The sequence below is a fragment of the Protopterus annectens genome, chromosome 10.part0 (assembly GCF_019279795.1).
Source record: "Protopterus annectens isolate FY-2018-M chromosome 10.part0, PAN1.0, whole genome shotgun sequence".
Lineage (NCBI taxonomy): Eukaryota > Metazoa > Chordata > Ceratodontiformes > Protopteridae > Protopterus > Protopterus annectens.
Genome location: NC_056744.1, coordinates 322,186,095 through 322,196,380, shown reverse-complemented (window position 1 = coordinate 322,196,380; position 10,286 = coordinate 322,186,095).

The window sequence follows — 10,286 nt, the reverse complement described above, 5'->3', positions numbered from 1 at the left end:
ATAAGATTGTATAGGTGAATGTAAGTGCATTGTCAGTGAGGAAGGAGGAGATGGAGGGAAATAAGATTGTATAGGTGAATGTAAGTGCATTGTCAGTGAGGAAGGAGGAGATGGAGGGAAATAAGATTGTATAGGTGAATGTAAGTGCATTGTCAGTGAGGAAGGAGGAGATGGAGGGGAAATAAGATTGTATAGGTGAATGTAAGTGCATTGTCAGTGAGGAAGGAGGAGATGGAGGGAAATAAGATTGTATAGGTGAATGTAAGTGCATTGTCAGTGAGGAAGGAGGAGATGGAGGGAAATAAGATTGTATAGGTGAATGTAAGTGCATTGTCAGTGAGGAAGGAGGAGATGGAGGGAAATAAGATTGTATAGGTGAATGTAAGTGCATTGTCAGTGAGGAAGGAGGAGATGGAGGAAATAAGATTGTATAGGTGAATGTAAGTGCATTGTCAGTGAGGAAGGAGGAGATGGAGGGAAATAAGATTGTATAGGTGAATGTAAGTGCATTGTCAGTGAGGAAGGAGGAGATGGAGGGAAATAAGATTGTATAGGTGAATGTAAGTGCATTGTCAGTGAGGAAGGAGGAGATGGAGGAGAAATAAGATTGTATAGGTGAATGTAAGTGCATTGTCAGTGAGGAAGGAGGAGATGGAGGGAAATAAGATTGTATAGGTGAATGTAAGTGCATTGTCAGTGAGGAAGGAGGAGATGGAGGAAATAAGATTGTATAGGTGAATGTAAGTGCATTGTCAGTGAGGAAGGAGGAGATGGAGGGAAATAAGATTGTATAGGTGAATGTAAGTGCATTGTCAGTGAGGAAGGAGGAGATGGAGGGGAAATAAGATTGTATAGGTGAATGTAAGTGCATTGTCAGTGAGGAAGGAGGAGATGGAGGAAATAAGATTGTATAGGTGAATGTAAGTGCATTGTCAGTGAGGAAGGAGGAGATGGAGGGAAATAAGATTGTATAGGTGAATGTAAGTGCATTGTCAGTGAGGAAGGAGGAGATGGGGGAAATAAGATTGTATAGGTGAATGTAAGTGCATTGTCAGTGAGGAAGGAGGAGATGGAGGGGAAATAAGATTGTATAGGTGAATGTAAGTGCATTGTCAGTGAGGAAGGAGGAGATGGAGGGAAATAAGATTGTATAGGTGAATGTAAGTGCATTGTCAGTGAGGAAGGAGGAGATGGAGGGGGAAATAAGATTGTATAGGTGAATGTAAGTGCATTGTCAGTGAGGAAGGAGGAGATGGAGGGGAAATAAGATTGTATAGGTGAATGTAAGTGCATTGTCAGTGATGAAGGATGAGATGGAGGCAGAAATAAGATTGTATAGGTGAATGTAAGTGCATTGTCAGTGAGGAAGGAGGAGGTGGAGGGGAAATAAGATTGTATAGGTGATTGTAAGTGCATTGTCAGTGAGAATGGAGGAGATGGAAGGGGAAATAAGATTGTATAGGTGAATGTAAGTGCATTGTCAGTGAGGAAGGAGGAGATGGAGGGGAAATAAGATTGTATAGGTGAATGTAAGTGCATTGTCAGTGAGGAAGGAGGAGATGGAGGGGAAATAAGATTGTATAGGTAAATGTAAGTGCATTGTCAGTGAGGAAGGAGGAGATGGAGGGGGAAATAAGATTGTATAGGTGAAGGTAAGTGCATTGTCAGTGAGGAAGGAGGAGATGGAGGGAAATAAGATTGTATAGGTGAATGTAAGTGCATTGTCAGCGAGGAAGGAGGAGATGGAGGGGAAATAAGATTGTATAGGTGAATGTAAGTGCATTGTCCATGAGGAAGGAGGAGATGGATGGGAAATAAGATTGTATAGGTGAATGTAAGTGCATTGTCAGTGAGGAAGGAGGAGATGAAGGGGAAATAAGATTGTATAGGTGAATGTAAGAAGGATTACGTGAGTGCGAAGTGGGGGGTAGTAAACTATGGTGAGCGGCTGAGAGTACAGAGAAGTAGAGTTATGAGAAGGAGATGTGAAGGAAGTAGTCAAAGGATAGGAAGAAAAATGACGTTATGGATTAGTCTAGCACGACTTATATCAATCCTTGGCGCAGGGGCAGAGCCGGAGATTCTGCATCTGTGAATTTAACTTATGTTTAAAATGTTTGAGATGTTGTTCTACTTTTAGAGAGATATACATATGTTGTCCCATGCTGTAGTGACTTAGTTAGAGAACAGACTGTTACCAGCTGTATTTTTGGATTTAGTGATGTGGACTAGTAGTATTTGGGTAGATCGAAGGGATCTATTTGGTTTGTCTTGTTGGATAAGAGTCGATAGAGAAGGACAGTTTGTAGATTTATAGATCAGCTTATGAGTAGTCACATGTTGGGTGTAAGATGGTAAGTGAGGTAGTTCAAGCCATGTTAGTTTTTTTGAGTGCTAGGCAGTAATGCGATTTTTATGGTTAATTTACTACTGACTTTGTTACTTTGTGACAGCATTGTTCGAGCTTTGAGAACTGAGAGATTTGTAAGTTGGTGAATATAGGCGATGAGCAGAGACATGTTTGGAGTTGTAGAGGGTGGGTTAAGTGTTTTCTAGTTTGGTCAGTGAGGACATTTTGATTCTATGGTGGAAACCCAATTTTCTGGTGAGTTTTCTTTACCATATGTTGGATGTGGTAGTCAGATTTTAAGCTATTGTGAATGTAGATGCCAAGCAGCTTAGTACGTGGGACTACTTCACTTTTAGTGGTATTTGTAAGGGAATATCACAGCAAGGTTTCCCTGGCAGAGAGGTGTATTGGGATAAAGAGAATAAGTTTGCTTTTTTGGCTTAAAAAAAAGTTATGATTCATTTAGCCAGGCTTTGCAACAGATGTGTAGCACATAACGGTAATTCAGTTTCTACAATTACATTTCAATATAGCACAAAGTTGTGTTGGCAGATAGTTGTTAACATTATTTATACACACAATAGTAATGATGGAAGTAATTTAACATACTATTAAGATTAAGCAAAGAGTTAGCCAAAATAATTTTACTTTACTTCAACACAAATACAGAGATGAAGCTGAAGGTAATACAGATGAGAATTTATCATAGGTTCATAGGTTCATAGGTTCATAGCTGTGTACTAGGCTAATGGCCCTGGAGCCTTTATAAGCCTAGCCTATAGAATTACCCTGGCATCATGCCACTCGACCTTAGTTCCCAGTGCCTCTGCTGAGAAGAGCCACTGGAGTGATCCTCAGGGTGAATTTTCTATTTCCCATCCACTCATCAAGATTTCTCTTGAAGAGGGCCAGTGAGGTGCTCTGTTTGACATGCATGGGAAGACTGTTCTATAAATTGGGCAATCTCTGGGTTATGAACCTGTCTCTCCAGCATGTTCTGTTGATTGTGGTAATGAGGTTGAGGTCTCTATAGCGTGTGGTGGGGAGAGATTGGGATATCTTTAGATGTAGCATTTCTAACAGAGCTGGGTCAGATATGGCTTTGTAAGTCAAGCAGAGATTGCCTCTAAGTAGGCAATATGAGACAGAGCATAGTTGGAGTTTTTTGAGTCTGCCCATATAGGACAAGTGTTTAAGGCCTAGGATGCTCTTTGTGAGGTACTTTTGTGGCCCCTCCAGCTGTTGCAGGTGTCTAGTGAGGTACATACCAAATGGCATTGTATTCAATGATTGGCCTAATGAGGGAAGAGTAGAGGGAGACAATGACCTATTTCTTCCTGGATGCAAAACCCTTAGTAATGAGATGTGCCACATAGAAGGACTTTCTGACCACAGTGGCAACGTGGTGGTCAAAAGAGAGGTTGCTGTCAACCTGTGTTCCCAGATCTGTTATAATGCCTTCTGTGTTCAGTGGACTACCATCGATGTGGTCATTCATGGGAAGTATTTTTTTTCCCAAAGGGGATGATGACACATTTTTTGGCGTTGAGTTTAAGGCCATGGTTCTGACACCAGTCGCTGGTCTGAGTGAGGCCTTTCTGTAGGATGTCAGCATCACTCGGGGAGGTAATAAGAGCTCCCAACTTGCAATCGTCTGTGACCTTTGTCAGCCAGAGCCCCTTCGTGTTGATCTAGATACCAAACAGGAGAGGCCCAGGACCGACCCCTGGGGGACTCCACTCATGACTGGTCGGTTGTACTTTCACACTGCGGGGTCTATCTTTGAACCAGTTTGCAACCCACCTAGTGATATAGGGGTTGATGTCTAGCTTAGTGAGTTTTTCTATGATTCCTGAGTGCAGAATGGTATCAAAGGCTTTGGCCAGATCAAGGGAGGCTGTATGAACCACATTGCCTTCATCAGCTCTGGTGACTGACTCGAAGAAGTCAACCAAGCTGAGCAGGCATGATGTATATGCCATAGAAGGGCATAAGAGAAAAGAGGAGAACAGCAAAATAAGAGTGTCTATAGAGGGTAGACAGAGGGGGTGACAAGGGTGGGAAACAGGAATATTCTCTGCATGAGAAGGTCATGTAAGGTCATTCTAAGAAAGTAGAGTTGCACTCAGGATGACTATATAGGTTAGATTAGCTAATAGTGAAACATGTACATAGCCAGATCTTATTTAGGTAATGTTTAAGCTGGGTTTTGAAACATATTAATGTATCAGTTTGTCTGTAACAGCGATACAGTTCTAGAGGTTTAAGACAGTTATTGTACAAACAGCTCCCTGCATTGCTGTAGGACTTAGTAGTGTAAGCAGAAAGAATTTGTTACCAGAACACAAGTCTCAGTACGGAAGAAGCATTTCAGTGCAGTTTGAACTTCTGGACATGTTCAGGCTTATAGGTAAGCACGTGGGCTATGACTAATTGGGAGTAGAATAAATAATGTGGTACGTCTAGCCAATCTAGTTCTTTTAGGACAATGCAGTCATGGGTTTATAGGGAATGGTTGCAGTAAATCTAGTTACTTTATTATGCAAGATCTCTAATTTCATCTTTTCAGTGTTTTTCATGGTATTAAGGACAGCAGATGCATACTGCAATAGGGATGGGAGTATGTATGCTCTAGCAATGGATTTTCTACCATTGCTTGTAAGGCACTAGTTAGCCCCATAGAGAGAGTCAAGTTTCATGTGTGTGTTTCTTGATGGCCTGAAGGCATTAGTTGAATTTTAGATTGCCTTTGATTAGGATACCCAGTACTTTAGTATAAGGAAAAGTTTCAATTTCATTGCTACTGGCTGAGTACATATGAAAGGTATGGTCTAGATCTGTGTATTTCTTGGGGAAAAGAGCATTAGCTTAATATTGTTTTGGATAAGAAGTACGTGGAAATTACTTAACCAGGATCCTACAGCAGAAAAGGTGAGTTGGCTGATTTCTTGAAATTTTGGGAGAGTTGGGGCTGAGCAAATAAGTGTAGAATCATCTGCATATTGCACAATGGTGACAACTTTGATTACAGTGTAGAGTTTGTGAATATATTGAATAGGATTGGACCCAGTATGGAATCTTGTGGAACCCCAAATGTGACTGGCAGAAAACGGAGAAAGTTCTTGGTGCTGTTAACAGCTTGTCCTCTGTTAGATAAATAGCTGTGGCAGCACGGAGGGATGTCTGACTAAGTCCAAGAGAGGACAGTCCAAGGCAGATTTTCTTGATGAGAGACAATGTTAAACGTTATTGAGAGATCAATAAAGAAGGATGAAACGAAGTTCCTCCATTTCCAGTCTGATTCATGGCACTGGTGAAGTAAGGACGGTGGTTCTTATACTATGACTGGAACAGAAAGCATGCTGTGCTTTGGACAGGACACTGTTATTAATAAAGTGGTCAGTGACAGTGAGCTGGGTGTGAATACATTTTTCCAGCATGTTTGATGTCTTTTAGAAAAATAGTTAATTTTTTTATATATTGAAAAGAAAGAAAAGTAGGAAGGTACTTAAGTAAGGTTACGGATACAGAAGATGGAGAAAGGCAAGTAGAAGGGGCAGACAGACAAACATAAACCACAGACAGACAGACAAGGGAGGTAGACACATAAAAGATTAGGAGGAGAGTGGAAGAACAGAGATACACATTGGATGAACAAATAGCGAAAAGCATGGCCAATGAACAAGGACTTTCACATGATACATAAAAAGAATAAACACCAGGATGTGAATAGTAAGTGTCCTGCTATGGCTGGATTTCAGGCCAGCCCAGAAGAGAATAAACTCAGGTGTCACTCTCCTGGATAATCGTTGCTGTAGACCTTTTGACTGTTTTGTCGTCTAATGGCTGGAGCCTGCTGGTCATATTACTCCAAGAGCAATGCCAGAAGGTACTTCACATGCTGAGGTGAGCATCCAGTTCCTACTGAATGTAAGCCACCATCAGCCTACATAACTGACACCAGGAGAGCAGTTATTCCCTTCAAGGCCACTTTGAAAATAGATCCTTTGCCCTCTTCCTAGAGCGGTGACCATAGTGGCACCTGTCCATGTACTGATAGTCAGCCTTGGTGGCCAGTGGTGACCCAGTGTCAGAGGATTTAGTGGGTACAGACCAAGGTGCTGTGGCCTCACCATCTCCTCTATAGCTGGATCTGCTGAAAGATGACACAGCAGGAAAAATGTTCCATGCATATGCTAGCAGCACACTTATTTCACAGTGAATTAACACAGATGTGATACATCCCCCTCTACCAGCAGAATGGTCTGAGATAGTCAACCATGTTTAATTCATGGTCTTCTGATGCTGCTGTTGCAAGACAAAATGTGCATGCCTAAATATACATGCAAAACAAGTAACATACAAGGACATAACAGCACGTTGAAAAAATGTTTACAATCCATCTCTGACCATCTGTCCCTAACCTCTCCCTCCCATGTACATCAAGGTCGTGCCATAAAGGGGTCACTATAGCAACGCCTGTATTACTCACAGGAATGGGTGATGCTAGTGGCATTACCCACTGTCACTGCTAGCTCATGCTACACATTCACCTTCAACAAGGACCCATCAAGTTGCCCTATCGGATGCTTCTCAGGAAATCCTGCTTTTCCTAGCACATTTTGTTGGAGCTTTCTATTCCACAACATCTGGAAGCCATGGAAACTACCTTGGGTTCATTCATGGAGTAAAATGCACATGCTGTTCAAAATAATAGTCCACTCTAGCACTGCTGTGTATCCCTATTGCTGCACCCTGGCATTGATTTATGTCCCTAGTGCTGCACACTGGCACTGCTGTATATTCCTAGTGCTATACCTTGGCATTGTTTTATGTCTCTAGCGCTACACCCTGGCATTGCTTTATGTCCCTAGTGCTGCACCTTTGGCATTGATTTATGTACCTAGTGCTACACCTTGGCATTGCTTTATATCCCTAGTGCTGCACCTTGGCACTGCTTTATGTCCCTAGTGCTGCACCCTGGCACTGCTGTATATCCCTAGTGCTGAACCTTAGCACTGCTTCATATCCCTAGAGCTGCACCTTGGCATTTCTTTATGTCCCTAGTGCTTCACCCTGGCACTGCTGTATACCCGTAGTGCTGCACCTTAGCACTGCTGCATATCCCTAGAGCTACACCTTGGCATTGCTTTATGCCCCTAGTGCTGCACCCTGGCACTTCTGTATACCCCTAGTGCTGCACCCCAGCACTGCTGTATATCACTAGTGCTACACCCTGGCACTGCTGTATATACCTAGTGCTGCAACCTAGCACTGTTGTATACCCCTAGTACTGCAACCTGGCACTGCTGTATATCCCTAGTGCTGCACCTTGGCACTTCTTTATGTTCCTAGTGCTACACCTTGGCATTGCTTTATGTCTCTAGTGCTGTACCCTGGCACTACTGTATATCACTAGTGCTGCACCCTGGCACTGCTGTGTATACCTAGTGCAGCAACCTGGCATGGCTGTATACCTCTAGTGCTGCAACCTGGCACTGCTGTATATCCCCAGTGCTGCACCTTGGCACTGCTTTATGTTCCTAGTGCTACACCTTGGCATTGCTTTATGTCCCTAGTGCTGCATCCTGGTACTACTGAATATCACTAGCACTGCACCCTGGCACTGCTGTATATACCTAGTGCTGCAACCTGGCACTGCTATATACCCCTAGTGCTGCAACCTGGCACTGCTGTATATACCTAGTGCTGCACCTGGCACTGCTGTATATCCCTAGTACTGCACCTTAGCACTGCTTTATGTTCCTGTTGCTACACCCTGGTATTGCTTTATGTCCCTAGTGTTAGATCTTGGCATTGCTTTATGTCCCTAGTACTGCACCCTGGCACTGCATTATGTCCCTAGTGCTACACCTTGGTATTGCTTTATGTCCCTAGTACTGCACCCTGGCACTGATTTATGTCCCTAGTGCTACACCTTGGCATTGCTTTATGTCCCTAGTGCTGCACCTTGGCATTGATTTATGTCCCTAGTGCTACACCTTGGCATTGCTTTATGTTCCTAGTGCTGCACCTCGGCATTGCTTTATGTCCCTAGTGCTACACCTGGCATTGCTTTACATCCCTAGTGCTGCACCTTTGGCATTGCTTTATGTCCCTAGTGCTACACCTTGGCATTGCTTTATGTCTCTAGTGTTGCACCTTGGCATTGCTTTATGTCCTTAGTGTTACACCTTGGCATTGCTTTATGCCCCTAGAGCTTCACATTGGCATTGCTTTGTATACCTAGTGCTGCACCCTGGCACTGCTGTATGCCCCTAGTGCTGCACCTTAGCAGTGCTGTATATCCCTAGTGCTACACTTTGGCATTGTTTTATGTCCCTAGCGCTGCACCTTGGCATTGCTTTATGTCCTTAGTGTTACACCTTGGCATTGCTTTATGCCCCTAGAGCTACACATTGGCATTGCTTTGTATACCTAGTGCTGCACCCTGGCACTGCTGTATGCCCCTAGTGCTGCACCTTAGCAGTGCTGTATATCCCTAGTGCTACACTTTGGCATTGCTTTATGTCCTTAGCGCTGCACCTTGGCATTGCTTTATGATCCTGGTGCTGCACCTTGGCATTGCTTTATGTCCCTAGTGCTACACTTTGGCATTGCTTTATGTCCCTATCGCTACACCTTGGCATTGCTTTATGTCCCTAGTGCTACACCTTGGCACTGCTTTATATCCCTAGTGCTGCACTCTAGCACTGCTGTATATTCCTTGTGCTGCACCCGGGACTGCTGTTTCCCAAGTGCTGCACCTTGGAACTGATTTATGCCACTTGTGGTGCACCACACACTGCTGTTTCTCCTTATTGCTGCACCCTGGTACTGCTCTATGTCCCTAGTGCTGCATGCTGGCAATGCTCTATGTTCCTAGTACTGCACCCTGGCACTGCTTTATGTCCCTAGTGCTGCAACCCTGGCACTGATCTATGCCCCTTTTGTTTCACCATGGCACTGTTATATGTACCTAGTGTTGTACCCTGCCACTGTTCTATGTCCCTAGTGATGCACCCTGGCACTGCTCTACATCTGTAAGCACTGCATCCTGGTACTGCTGTATGTCCCTAGTGATGCATGTTGGCAATGCTATATTTTCATAATGCTGCAATCTCTCTCTCTATGTCCCTAGAGCTCCACATTGGTAATGCTATATGTTCCTAGTGCTGCACTCTCTCTCTCTCTATGTCCCTAGTGCTGTACCCTGGAATTGATATATGCCCCTTGTGCTGCACCCTGGTACTGCTGTATGTCCTTAGTGCTGCACCATAGCACTACTCTGTGTTCCTCGTGCTGCACCCTGACACTGCAGCATGTCCCTAGTGCTGAATCCTGGCACTGATGAATGTCCCTGATGCAGTACCTGACATTGTATATGTTCCTGTTGCAGCACCTGACACCGCTCTGTGTCCCAAGTACTGTATCCATACACTACTGTATGTCCCTAATACTGCACCCTGGCACTGATCTATGGCCCTTGTGCTGCATTCTGGCATTGCAGTATGTCCCTTGTGCTGCACCCTGACACTGATCAATGTGTCAAGTGCAGCACCCTGGCACTGCTCTATGTCCCTAGTGCTGCCCACTGATACTGCTCTATGCCATTGGTGTTGTACCCTAGCACTTATATATGCCCTTTCTGTTTCACCATGGCACTGCCGTACATCCCCAGTGCTGCAACCTGGCACTCATCTGTGTCCCTATTGCTACACCCTGCCCTGCACTGCTCTATGTCCATAGTGCTGCACCCTGTCACTGCTTTATTTCCATAGTGCTGCACTCTGGCACTGCTCTATGTCCCTAGTGCTGCAACCTGTCACTGCTGTATGTTCATAGTCCTGCCTCCTGGCACTGCTCAATATCCCTAGTGCTGCATCCTGTTGCTGGTCTATATCCCAAGTGCTGCACCCATTTGCTGCTCTATGTT